Source organism: Tamandua tetradactyla, chromosome 4 (genome assembly GCF_023851605.1).
Source record: "Tamandua tetradactyla isolate mTamTet1 chromosome 4, mTamTet1.pri, whole genome shotgun sequence".
Taxonomy (NCBI): domain Eukaryota; kingdom Metazoa; phylum Chordata; class Mammalia; order Pilosa; family Myrmecophagidae; genus Tamandua; species Tamandua tetradactyla.
In genome coordinates this window covers 194126998-194141857 of record NC_135330.1, presented here as the reverse complement: position 1 = coordinate 194141857, position 14860 = coordinate 194126998, and the positions used below count along the sequence as shown (strand labels likewise).

Sequence of the window (14860 nt, the reverse complement as noted above, 5' to 3'; positions counted from 1 at the left end):
TCAGCATCTAAATATTCCGAATGTTACAGCAGGATGCCATCAGAGAATAGTCTGAAAACACAGAAAGGACTTGCTGGGGCCAGCATGGAAACCAAGAACCCAACCGTAAGGGGAGAGCATGTGATAATGACTACAATCAGCACAGCCCCTTACACAGCTCCATAAATGTCTCCAAGAAGGCAGGACCACAGTATTTTAAAACCAAATAAAAAAACAAACAAACAAGTATTCGTGAGGATGTAGAGCAACTGAACTATTGTACACTGCTGACTGCACTATAAATTGGCACAACCACTTTGGAGAATTTTCAGCATAACTTACACACCTGATAGCCCAGAAATTTATTCCTGAGTGTATACTGAAAGAAATAAGTATTTATGGTCACCAAAAGTTATGTACAAAAATGATCATAGCAATATGAGGCATAGCTGCCAAAAAATCTGTAAACTCAAATGTCCCTCAGCCACAGAATGGATAAATGATAGAATGTGCATACAGTAAGCATTCTCTGCAGACACTTCTCTGGAATGAAAAAAAAACACTGCAGACATACTGTGCAGAAAAAAAAAAATGCCCCCACATAAGCACACACCCCTATGATTCTGTTCACATGAAGTCCAAGCAGAGGCAAAACAAGTCCAGGACAGAAAAAACACAGTGGTTTTCTTGGGGGAGAGCAAGCCTGGGAAGGAGAGGGGCGCACAAGGCATCTGCTCGGGTCCTGGGAATGTTATTTATCTTGACGATGACTGTGGTCACACAGATTTATGCACAGGTAAAAACTCACCAGCCCACGTGTTTAAGTTCTATGCTCTTACTGTACATGAGACCTAAACACTCGATACAGAAGTACATTTTTAAAAAGCACACCGTATGAAATATTCACCACACAGAGAGGGCCTATTCTCCTCTGCACCAAACAGGGTCCTTCTCTCCAAAAAATATAAACTAGAAAATGCACACAAGGACACGACCATATAAAACTGATTTATGTGTATACGAGAAGCGGGAGAGAACAGAGGAAACACAAAGCAATGGTCAGGGTACAAAAGGCACATTTTAAAATCCATGTCTCCATTACGTACAAACATTAGGCTGATTTTGTGCTATCGCATGTAACTACTCTATTCTTAGCGGGCAGGCATGACAGATTTATTTTCTAGCAAGAACCTTCCTTTAATGATGGTATTTAATACAAGGGTGACAACTGGTCTCTTTAACTCCATTCCTGGGAAGTGTCATCTGATAATTTCAAATGTGCACACCTGAAAGCTTTCACATTTGTTGCATTTAAGATTTCTATCAATATATTCCCATTTCATTAGCCCAACTGATGAACAGCCATTCAGGGATGGACCCAAAGAAATCTTGAGTCAATTTTGGCCAGAGAATCCTGTCTGAGCTGAATCTCAAAGCACTGCAGCCACTGTCAGCTGGGACCTGGTGTCACATGAGGTGGCACAGGGAATGGACATAACTGGATGGCAGGACCGGACTGGATGTATCAGTGAAGGGGCACAGTCCCCTGTGTCTTGGTCTCCTTACTGCAAACTAAGGCCCCTTGTAGGTCAATATGCAGGTTGAACAGGGTGACAGTTGCTGCCCTCTAAGCCCCGGGCAGGTCAGCACAAGCTCCATTTTATCTCATGGTTGCATGTCCAGTCCAGTCATATGCAGGCTCCAAGGATGACATGTTGATTGAGTTCACACAGTAATGACACAATGTCAGTGTGACCTTCCTTCCTCTTTACCTGCCAATTCCTTGCTGTGCAGAAAGTCTGCCCTTTTGCTTTATGTATATATGTTTAAATTATTAAAATAGCTACCATGGGTTAACTACCTGTTTACTATGAGTCAACACTGCATTGATAAGAGTTGTTGTATTTTATGACTTAGAACAACCCTCCAAAAGGAAGGAGAAGTGTTCCCATCTTACAGAAGAGGAGACAATTGTACAGAGAGGTACAATAATAGGGAAACTGTGTTGGGAGGAAGGTGATATGGAACTTCTGTACCTTCTGTGCAATTTTTCTTAGACCTACAGTCTATTAAAAAAAGTTTTCAACTTGTCATGGACCAATGCTTTTGTAAAATACAATTAAAATGAATTAATGACAATTTGCTAGATGCATTTCTAAACACTCTTTATTTATTTATTTATTTATTTTGGCTTTTAATAAAAGGGGATTTATTTTGTTGGTTCTTCAGAGGAAAGGCAGCTAACTTTCCACTGAGGTTCTTTCTTACGTGGAAGGCACAGGATGGTCTCTGCTGGTGTTCTTTCCAGGCCCCTGGGTTCCAACAACTTTCCCCGGGGTGACTTCTTTCTGCATCTCCAAAGGCCTGGGCTGAGCTGCGAGTGCTGAGATGAGGAATGCCGAGCTGCTTAACTGTGCTACACTGCATCCTCTCCTTTAAGCACCAGCCTTTTTTTTTTTTTTTTTTTTTTTTGGTAATGTTTGTTTTATTTGTTTCTCATTCATTTCAAGTCTAAATAACTTTTTTAGCCATAACTAATACATTGCACAGGCTCTAGTTTTTATTATTTTCCTCTGAAGAAAATCAACATTTGATTCAACAGGTAGTTCAGTTACTTGCTAGTCACCTTGAACTTCAGCAGATTTGCTTTTAGACTTTGTTAGGGCAGATCTGTGGACAGTCCAAGGTCTCCGTCGCCATGAGAATGCTACATAACGGAGCTCAAAATCTCATGGCTTACACTCTTCTTCCTCACTCCTGAATCTGCAGGGCAGCTGAGTCTGCATGCTTCAGTGAGGCTCGGCTGATCTAGGCTGCCCTCAGCTGCGCTCTGCAGTGTGCGGCTCCAGGTTGAGATTGGCATCTATTCCACATTTCCAACTCTGGGGCCCGGACAAAGGGGCAGCAGCTCCAGAAGCACTCGTCGTCCTTCTCAGGGCAACTAGCCAAGCATGCCCAAGCCTCTGCCGGCAGGACATTCCCTAATACCTCGTTAGCAACAGCAAGTCACACGGCCAAGTCCAAAGTGCAGGTGCAACCAGGGTGTGAAAGTTTAATTCCACAACAGGGGTGAAGAACTGGATTCAGTTGTCATTCTTCCACAGGTACCTTGTGCAAAGTCACAAAGCAGCTACCCAGGTCGACCTGACTTCAAAGAGGTGGCCTCACCCACCCACTGAGTCACTGGAAACAAACAGCTGTAATAAGGGCCCTAACCCCACTAGCAGGGTTCCCTCGATACCTTTTTTGGCCAACTGTGGCCTACCAGCTACTGTGAAGACCCCTCCCGCCCCTCAGTCCCATAGGTGATGCGTTACCATCCTCAGGTGTGCTGGGTTTCCAGACTCAATTCTTACCAAAGAAAGCCCTATCTCCATTCGCCTTATGTCCACCCAAAGTTCTCACGCAGCTCCCCACAGGCGACATCAGCTCTCTCCCCCACACCCTGCTCAAGCGGGGCTCTCAGCCTGAAGGCACCTTCTCACCCATTTTCCAAGAACCAAAACGCCAATTTCAGGCCAAGCTCAAACGACAAGTGTCAGGTCTTCTCTCTGATTGTTCAGTTGAAATAATTTACCTCTGTTTAGAACTGATTTCCTAATACCTTGTACTTTTGCTCATCTGGCCTGCCTTTTCCATTATAGGGAACTTAAAAGCAGGGCCAACTTGAATTCATCTTTGCATCTGCATAGTATTTTGCAGAAACCCATATATAAAAATATTTATTGAACCAAATCACAGAAGCTACTGCAAAATTCATAAATTACATCTATGTGCATCACCAAAATAATGTTATGCTATATATGCTGCACATTTAAGTAAATGTCCACGACTATAAACCCTCTAACACCTGGTTATAACCTACAAGTTCTTCAAAAATCTTGATTATCTGCTACCTTCCTGCATCCAACACCCTAGTGAAGCAAAAATCTAATGAACCAACAAAAACCCAAATCCCATTTATACCATGTTATGAAAACAAGCAAGCTACACACAGGAAAAAAAAAAAGGCTTTACTTATCTTAAGAAATCATTCTAGAATCATAATTGATATGGCAGAATTATTTACAATTTTACCAAAAGGTGAAAACAATTAAAGTATCTACCAAAAAGTGGATGGATAAACAGAATGTGGTCTATCCATTCAATGGAATATTATTCAGCCACAAAAAAAAGGATTGAAGTTCTGATGCATGCAACCTGGGTGAGCCTTGAAGACATCATGTGGAGTGAAATAAGCCAGACACAAAAGGACAAATACGAGCTGCTCTCACTGATATGAATCATTAGAATAAGTGAACTCATAAAGTCAGAGCCCAGAACACAGAGGTGCTGGTTTGAAGCCATGTTCTTCCGATCCATCCTTGTGTGTGCAGACCGATTGTGGGCAGGGTTTTTGGATTAGGTTGTTTCCATGGAGATGTGACCCACCCAATTCAAGGTGGGTCTTGACTCTTTACTGAAGTCCTTGGTGAGAGGATAAAAAGACAGTAAAAAACTGAGAAAGCCTGGACACATTTAGAGAGAGAAGAGAAATGCCTCAGGGAACTAAGAATGGACCCACAGGACACAGAGAGCTGAGAGAGTGTCCCCTGAGGAACAAGCAAGGACCCACAGGTGCTCAGAGAGAAAGCCACTGGAATGAGAAGCTGAAAGCAACACAATGCAGGGGCAAAGGACAGCAAATGCCAGCCACGTGCCTTCCCATGTGCTAGAGGAACCCTAGATACCCCTGGCCTTTCTTCAGAGTCAAGGTATCTTTACCGGATGCCTTAATTTGGACATTTTCATGACTTAGAACTATAAATTTGTAACTTTATAAATTCCCTTTGTAAAAGCCAATTTATTTCTGGTATATTGCCTTTTGGCAGCTTCAGCAAAAGGAAACAGCTTACCAGGGGACACGGTGGGGGAGGGAATGAGGAGTTAATGTTTAATTAGTACAGAGTTTCTGTTTGGGGCGATGGGAAGGTTTTTGGCATGGATGGTGGTGATGACAGCAAAACATCGTGAATGTAATTAACACCTCTGAATTAAATATTTGAATGTGATTAAAAAGGTAAATTTTAGTTTACACATATGTTACTAGAATTTAAAAAAAAAATTTAACCACAAGACTGTATAAGACAAACAGTGAACTATAATGTAAACTATGCACTATAGTTAATAGTACAATTATAATAATATTGTTTCATCAGTTGTAACAAAGGCACCACACTAATGCAGTGTGTTAATGATGGGGTGTATATCAGAACGCTGTATTCTGCGTGATTTTTCTGTAAACCTACAACTTCTCTAAATAGAAAAAATTATTTTTAAAATAGTATGCTACTGTTATTTCAGCAACTAAAAACCTTCACTGATATAAGTCCCTTACACCAAATTATATTTTATATAGCAAATAGTCCTGTAGGATTTTGTCACCATATTTTTGTAGAGATGATTGGTGGGAATCTGCCAGACAAAAATTCCAAACACTGAAAATTTGGTTGACAAGCAGTTTCCAATAAAAAGTTGAATTAAAAATGTATAATCTAATGCAAAAGTCTAAAGCTAAGGGTTTTTTTTTTTTTTTTGGAAAAATAATTTAGAGAATGAAACCAGAGCTAGACAATAAGACGGGCTGTTTATGTGGCTCTACACCATCCATGGCTGAGTTCATGTGATTAGAACGTGAAGGGGAATTTACTCTCCTCTAATTAAAATAAAGTACAAGTTGTCTTATTCGATTAGTTCTCTCCTTCACACTCATAGACTCCAAAACTAAATGTCCTGGTGGAGGGCTCCTACCACAGCTGTCATTTTAATGGAAATACACTTCAGTAAATGCAGCATATTTCTGTCCACCACCCAGTGTTAATCCATGTCAATCTCATTTAACAATGAGAAAAGCCATTATGAAGTTGTCAGCACTTTAATTTCCCTAAATGATTTTAATTGATTTTTTATTACTCATTTGGTATTAGCATCATCTCCTCTTAATAACAAAATACAACAAAATTAACCATCATAAATGCACACTATTTTTAAGGCCATGCCTTTTAGAAACAGATTAGACAGGGATCTGGTTCTTCAATAGCCTGACTCCAGTCTAACCATCCTGCAGAACATAACGAGAAACTGAGGAAGGGAGGGTATCAGAAGCGTGGAGACAGCAAACTAAGCATGGCACTGTTAAGTCAGACAATGGGGCACTTTAATCACTTACCCAAGATATTCAAGATTCTGATGGTGAATAACAATTGCAGGGGGGTCTTATTTTAATTCACCTAGAGTCTGCAGATCTCATGATAACAAGCAGCACCCACCATGCGTAAAGCTAACATCTATAGGGTGTTGGCTATGAGCACAGTTTTGGTCTAAGTGCTTCACACATACGGTTTCATTAGTACTCATCATAGGTACCCAATTCAAATATGGGGAAACTGAGGCACCCAAGATGAGTTAACATGCCTAAGACCTGACGTTTGTAAACAGCAAAACCAGGATTTGAAGCATGCGCCTGCCAATCCCAGGCAGCTCCCCTCGCCCAGGTGAGACGTCCTCAGCGTGAAGAGCGTGTGGTCCCCAACAGAGAAACGTTGAGTTTCTGGGCGAGCCTAGTTGGAGTTAGGAGATGGAAAATATAGCACCACGTAATATTAAAATAGCTAGAAAATACCTATGATTAGCACTTCTTCATAATGATCATATGTTAGTTTTTAAAATATATAAACTGATTGTAGAGAAGTATTAATATCAAAGCTCACTTGCATTTACTCAGTGAAAATATTAGTCTTACATAAAATAGAAAATACAGGCACTCAACTGTGAATTTATTAATTGTTTAATCATTAATTGAGCCTAACCAGAATCAATATATTGCAAATTCTCTCCTTAAGAAAACTTCAAATCCACTGACTTCTGCAAATCTAAGAATTGGCAACGGCTTCTTGTGCCTGAATAGGTAAGTGCAGCCTTCTGATTCTGGGTAAGGAACTAAAGTGATCGAAGATTCCCTCGCTGGATCCAAACCATTCTATGACTCGAAGGCAAATCAGCCATCTCTCCTGTCACTGTGCTCCTAGCAGTAGAAAAGGGACCTAAGGCAAGGTGCAGGAAGGAAGTTATTTTCTTTCCAATCCAGTATACGATGGAATTCGCCTAACAAATGGAGCCAACCTTGACTGACAAGACACATCTGATGCTTTTTCTCTCTCCCAGAGAAAGGCAGCGTATGTGCCTGTATTTAACTGGAAAACGCCATCAGGGAGAGCTCTCATCTGCTTCTCCACTAATTCCCACTAATCAGAAAGTGATTCCCACATGTTTTTGGATCCTTTTCAGAACCTAAAATGCAAAGATTACTAGAGATAATACAAAGATAGTCCCTTGACCAAGGCCCACTGGGCACTGCTTCACATGGGGGGAACCGAGGAATCAGGAGGCCAGGCTGTCACCCGAGGGTCCTGCAGCCAGACAGGCGATGAGCCAGAGGACGAGGGCAAGGCCGGCTCAGCCCAGCGTTCCCACTGACAAGCAGCAGCTGCCCCTGTGTTAGTCCCTGTGCACATGAACCGGAGCTTATTTCTATGTTAAATAATGACACGACCCCACATCAGCAAACCAAACGCAGCCTCCTAGAGTGGCCCGATGCTGCAGAGTATAGTGCATCCTACCCAAGAGTGAGAAGATTCTGACTGCAACATCATTCTCAAATAGTTTCAAACAAAAGGAAAGAAGAACAAATCCAGAAAGGAAATGAAAGCAGAATAAAAAAATAAGTCAGTATGGACAAGATGCTATAGACTCGTTTCTCCATGTCCCTCCCTGCTAAGTACAACCATAAACCCTGGAGGTGAAACCAGAGTCAACCAAAGAAGAATTCTGAACAAGGTAAAGAGGAAGGGGGAATGGTCAGGCCCCTGGGGCTGGAGGAACCACAGAGCAGGCAGGTGCCTTAGGACCACGTCCTCCCGGCCTGCCACCACTCCCTGACTGCTAGCCTAGCCACAGACAGCGGCCCAGGAGGCTCCTTCCTGGTCCAAATCCAAAAGGAATCCTGCCAACACCACCAGGTGAGCCTGGGAGAACTGCCGGGAGCACTCCAGGGAGCACTGCTGAGAATAAGTGGCCAGAAGAAGTCCTCTTCTTCCTAGACGCATGATAGGAGCATGCTCTGGCAGGAGTCTGCGAGTCCTCTCCCAACCTGGAGACACCAGGACACCTCTTGGCTCAGGTAAGAGGGATTGTGCCACAAGAACCCGGCTCAGGACATCTCTGGGTCCCAGTGGGCCCAAGACAGACACTGGGCAGTTGGGCAGCACCAGGCACAGGAATCTTAACCCAAGGGGCCCAAAGCCCTTCTCCGACCCTGCAGCACTCGCTGGCCTGGCTGGGGAAGCTATTCCCACATCCCCAGGGAGCTCCAGCAGGGACTAGCGGGAGCCCCGGAAGTACCAGATACACCTAGAATCCCAAAGGGATCCCAAAGGAAAATTAAATTTACCAGAATCACCATCCACAGAAGTAGACCATAGAAGTAGCCAGGCAGATACTCACTCCAAAACATTGTATCTGCCTACTAAATAAAAGATTTAAATAGGACTCATTCAAATAGGACTAGCATAAAAGCCCAAATGTCCAGAATATGATCCGAAATCACTCAGCATGTCAAGAACCATGAAAATCACAATCTGAATGAGAAAAGACAATTAACCAACACCAACAGTGAGACGAGTCAGAGGAATTAGAAGCATTTAAAGCATCAGAAACGCTTCAATACACAATTACAAATTTTCTTAAAACAAATACAAAAATCTCAGCAAAGAAACTGAAGTCATATAAGAAAGAAACAAATGGAAATTATAGAATTGAAAAATAAAATAATAGCAATAAAAAATATCTCATTGGATAAGGCTCAATAATAAAGTAGAGAGGTCAGCAGATACAATCCATAAATTTGAGGACAGATCAACAACATTTACCCAATCTTAATAACAGACATAAAATAGAATAAAACATTTTTAGAAAAACAGTGCCGCAGGGAGCTGTGGGGCAGTAACAAAAGGTACAAAATCCATTGGACGGAAAGGAGAAAGAGAATGGGGCTGAAAGGATATTTTAAGAAATAATGGCTGGAAACTTCCCAAATTTGGTGAAAGACATAAATCTAGAATCAAGAAGCTGAATGAATTCCAAATAGGATAAACCCAAAGAAATCCATATCAAAACATATCATAATTGAACTTCTCAAGCTAAATATAAAGAAAAATCTTGAAAGCAGCCAGAATAAACAACACAGTACTTAGAGGGAAATAGTAATTTGGATTATTCATCTGCAACTGTAGAGGCCAGATGGAAGGGGCACAGCATTTTTTTAAAATGCTGAGAGTACTGTCAATTGCAAATACTTTAGCCAGTGAAATGATCCTTCAATGAATGGAGGGGAAATAAAGACATTCTCACATGAAGGAAAATGTAGAAAATTCTGTTCCTAGAAGATCTACCCTTAAAAGAATGGCTGAAGGAAGTTCTTCAAATAGAAAAGAAATGATAAATGAAGAAATCTTAGATGAAATGGATCAACTTATCAAAAACCAAAAACTACTAGAACTCATCTAATATGAAATAATTAGAATAGTCCTGTAACTACTATGGAATTTAATTCATAATTTTAAAAATGCCCTCAAAACTTATCAAAAACTACTAGAACTCATCTAATATGAATAATCAAAATAGTCCTGTAACTACTATGAAATTTAATTCATAATTTTAAAAATGCCCCAAAATTTAATCCCCAGAACCAATTGGTTTCACTGTAAAATTTGACCCAAACATTGAAGAAAGAATTAACATCAATTTTGCACAATCTCACACAGAGGGAGCTCTTTCTAATTCATTTAAGAGACCAGTAGTACCAATACCAAAGTCAGACAAACGCAGTACAAAAAAAAAAACCCAAAATCTCTCCTGAATGTAGACATAAAAGTCTTCAACAAATGCTAAAAAATCAAATTACAACAGTGTATAACAAGCAGTATACACCATGATAGGTGTAGAATTTGTCCCAGGAATGCAAGGATTGTTCAACATTTGAAAAACTGATATACTCCACCATACCAGCAGCTAGAGAAGAAAAGTCGTACAACCACATTGACTGATGCAAAAAATAAACACATGACCAAACCCAACACATTCATGAGGAAACCTCTCAGGAACTTAGGAGTAGAGAGGAACTTCCTCAACTTGATAGAGAACCTACAAAAAAGAAAATAAAATCTATAGCAAACATCATGCTTAAAGGTGAAAGCCTGAATGCTTTCCACCTAGGATTGGGAACAAGGCAAAGTGGTCTTCTTCCACCATTCCTATTTGACATAGTGCTGAAAGTTCTAGCCAATGCAACATGGCAAGAAAAAGAAATACAAGACATACAGATGGGAAAGAAAGAAATAAAACTATCCCTATTTTTCATATGGCATGATTGTCTATGTAGGAATTCCAAGGAAACTACAAAAAATCGCCTGGAAATCATAAATGAGTTCAGCAAGGCCACAAGTTATAAGAACAACACAAATATATCAATCACATTTCAATATTCTGCAAAGAATATATAGTAATCAAAATAAAAATAAAAAACGCAGCACCTTTTACAACCACTCCAGAGACATGAAATACTCAGATATGTACTTTAACAAAATATGTTCAGGACCTTTATCATGAAAATTATAAAATTATAATGAAAGAAATTAAAGAAGACCTGCGTAAACAGAAGATATATCATTATGTTCACAGACTATAAGGCTCAGTATAGTAAAGATGTCAATCCTCCCCAAATTGATAATGCAATTACTATCAAAATACCAGCAAGGTATTTTTGTAGATATAAAAAAGCTTATTATGACATTTATATGGAAGACTGCAGGTCCTACAATGGCTAGAACAATCTAGAATAAAGTAGGAGGAATCACTCTACCCATTAAGACTTACTATGTTGCTACAGTAATCAAAACAGTATGCTTTTGAGGGACAGACATATAGATCACTGGGACAGAAAAGAGAACCCAGAATACAAAAATGTCCCAAGATGTTTGACAAAACTGCAAAAGAAATTTAGTGCCTTTGCAACAAATGGTGCTGGAGCAATTTGGACATCAGTAGGCAAAAAACAAAAAAAGCCTTGTCTTAAACCTTAATCTTATACAACAATTAATTCAAAAGGGATCATGGACTTTATATAAAGCTGTAAAACTTCTGGGGAAAAAAAAGAAGAAAATCTTCAGGATCTAAGGTTAGGCAGAGTTGATATGCTTGACACCAACTGGAAAAGTTTTTAAATCTGATCTCCTCAAAATTAAAAACCTTTGTTCTATGATAGATTCTTTTAAGAGGATGAAAATACAAACTGCACACTAAATGAAAATATTTGAAGACCACATATTTGAAAATGGACTAGTATCTAGAATAACTCAACAATAAAAACACCTCCAATTAGAAAATGGACAATAGAGATGAACAGGCCTACAGAAGATACACAGGTGGCAAATAAGCACATGAAGAGATGTTCAATCATCAGTGATTAGAGAAATGGAAGTAGAAATTAAAACCACAATGAGATCACCTATCACAATCGCTAAAATAAAAAAATCAGGAAAATATTCAAAACTTCTGCGAATGCAAGGAAACTGGGTCACTCCTACATTGCTGGTGATATATAACATGGTACAGGCACTCGAGGACAGTCTGGCAGTTGTGTTGTTTTAACAGAAATATGAGCATGCAATTACCACCCCATCCTAGCAATTGCACTCTTGGGCATTTAGTCCAGAGAAAGGAAGACCTATGTTCACACAAAAACCTGTACATAAATGTTCACAGCAGCTTTATTCATAATAACCAAAAAAGCAGAAACTCCCAGATGCCCTCTAGTGAGTGAAAGGTAACCAAACTGTGGTCCCTCCACCCCACAGAGCACTTCTCAACCGTAAAATGGGACAAACTGAGGAAAGTCAATCGCCAAAGGTTATATACCATATGATCACATTTACTCTGTCTTGAAATAACAAAATTACAGACATGGAGAACAGATTAGTGGTTACCAGGGGCTAAGGATGGTGAGGGGAGGAGGGGAGGGAAGGGGATGTGGCTATAAAAGGGCAACACACGGGGTCCTTGTGATGGAATGTTCTGTATTGAGACTGTGGTGCTGATGCATTAACCTAGATGTGACAAAACTGCACAGAAAGTTTTGTCACAAAGGTAGAAATCAGTGCAATGAGTACAAACGAGACTCACTGGTGAACTGAGCCAATGTCAACATCGCGGCTGTGACATTCTACCGTAGTTTGCAAAATATTATTATGGAGGAGCGCTGGATAAAGGGTATTCAAGATCATTGTTACTTATTACAAATACATGTGAAATTACAATTATCTCAAAATAACGTTTTTTTATGACATGGATGAACCCTGAAGACATCATTTTGAACGAAACAGGCCAGGCATAAAAGGACAAATGTTTTATGAAATAATGAGAATAAGCAAATTCACGGAATCAGAAACTAGAATACACGCTGCCAGGGGCTGGTGTGGGGGTGGGAATGAGGAGTTACTGTGTGATTCGTACAGAGTTTCTGTTTTGTGGGGTGGAAGCTTTGGTAACAGGTGGTGGTAAAGGTAGCATGACTGTGATTATAATTAATGCCACTGAACTACACATATGCACGCGGTTAAAAGGGGAAATTTTAGGTTGGAAATTTATTAATAGAATAATTATTTTTTTAAATCACAGGACTGTCCTTACTGTAAACTATGGACTGTGGTTGATGGTATAATTCTAATAATATTTTTTCTTCCATTGTAACAAGGTTACCCCCCTAATGCAAAGAGTTAAAAACAGGGAAAACCATGGAGGGTGGAGTAGGTCATGTGGGAACTCTGCATTTTCTACATGATTTTTCTGTAAATTTACAACTCCTCTGATTGAAAAAAAAAAGCATTCTGTTTTTGGGTTTTTTTAAGTTAAGGAGAAAATGTGTGTATTACCTGGAGAAGTAAAACGGAGGCACTGTCCTTGCCAGGCCAAGGCGGTTGTGGTGGGGAATGAAGAAAAGTAGAAGTAACTGGTATTGGAATTCTTTACCAAGAAAGAGCCATGCATCTTTATCAAGTCTTCTTATCTGAAACATCTAACATCATGTTGGGGATTTTTGCCTTAGTTTACTATTAGTCTCCCGAACTACCCACGTGATGCACAGGTGGATATGACATTTACACGGGTGACACTGCACATTGTAGCACCTAAGAAATCAGAGCTCAAGAGGCCAGAATTTCCAGCCTATTACATGGCACTGTTTTTTTTTCCTTTGTATGCTGTATGGTGGGGATCACATTTCGTTCTTTTTCCACGTCAGTAGCCCCTTATTGCTGCACCATTTGTTGAATTTTTGTTTGGTTTTCCGTTTGTTTGCTAGTTTGTTTAGGAAGTGTACAGGCCAGGAATTGAACCTGGGTCTCCTATATGGCAGGTGAGAATTCTACCACTGAAGTACCCTCACATCCTGACATTGTTTTTTGAATGTATACCTAAAGTAAAAATATAACTTTTTAGTGACTTCTTATTTGGAGTGTTTTTGCTTTCTTACTCAGACTGATAAAGCCTTCTGAGTTATCCAAACTGCAAGGGAGCATTTTGGTACAAGTATCAACAAACATACTACCGAATGCCATGCCCCAGCCAGTGTAGCCTCAGATGGTGCTTTCTCAATTCCATCATTTGTTTTCCTTCAAGAGGTACCATTTGCAATCAGTAGAATCGAAGGAACTGGCCGCACACCATGCTTTTCATTGTGTCCAGAAAATAACTCTATCACAGGAGTCAAGTTCAGGATGGAAGGCAAGTCCCTGGCCAAAGAGCAGAACTCTGGTGCCAAAACTAAAACCTAGGCTGGTGAATGGGCTTAGGCAAAGGAAAGTTCTTAAATCAGTAGCGTGTTTCTGGCCATACTTTCTGCAACTTGCCTCTAGAACTCACTCCAGTCCATTCACTTCTTTCACCCTGCCTCAAACAGGGGTCGGCTTCAGAGAAATGAAACGCATCTATTTAGAAGGGGCCCCACAGTTGGTTTATTGCTCTGCTATCATCGTCTCGAAACTGGCGATCATTTATTAACACAAGGCCCTAAATTTTCACTTTGTACTGGCTCCCACAAATCATACCGATGTTCCTGCTTGCACACATCTCACACTGCCCTCCCTCCAAATCTTCAAACCATCCTTCTCAAAAGCTTCCCCCTTCAGTACTGCTAGTCGGTGCCCTGCCAGATTATTTTAGCAAAAATCACAGCTTTTTCCTGACTGTATCAGCCTGGAATCTTGTATCATTTGTTATTCATAAAATTACTTTGACAATCAATCACTACTGATTGAGATACTGCTGATGAAATGTTAATGACATTTTCCTTTATCATCTCCTGTTTCACAGTTTTTTGTCCTAGATCTCAAATAAATTACAATTCAGTGGGGACAGAGACAATGGTCTAATGCTATCACTGCCCAGCAGAACTTACTGTGATGGCAGAAATATTCTCTATCCACATTGTCCAATACAGTACCCATGAGCTAACAGGGCTAGTGGACACTTAAAATGTGGTGGGAGCAACTAAGAACCTGAATTGTTTTATTTTAATTAATTTGAATTTAAATTGCCAGTGGGCTACTGGCTACCATATTGGTAGTACAGGTTCTCCTGCAGAAATGTGCACATAGTGAGTGACTCGGCAGTTTTTATTTGATTTATCAAGAACTTCACAGTCACCTTCAGGAACCTCTAGAAAGTCAACTAAATTGCAAGGACACAAAAGGTGAAGAGGCAGCCAACTCAATGGGAGAAAATATTTAGA

The 14860-nt window shown here is 40.2% G+C and overlaps 1 protein-coding gene across 2 annotated transcripts in view; it reads right to left on the bottom strand.

The window, feature by feature from the left end:
• Window positions 1–14860, bottom strand: part of MTUS2 (microtubule associated scaffold protein 2) — a 565128-nt gene that overhangs the window by 471640 nt on the left and 78628 nt on the right. The gene's annotated exons all lie outside the window — the stretch shown is intronic.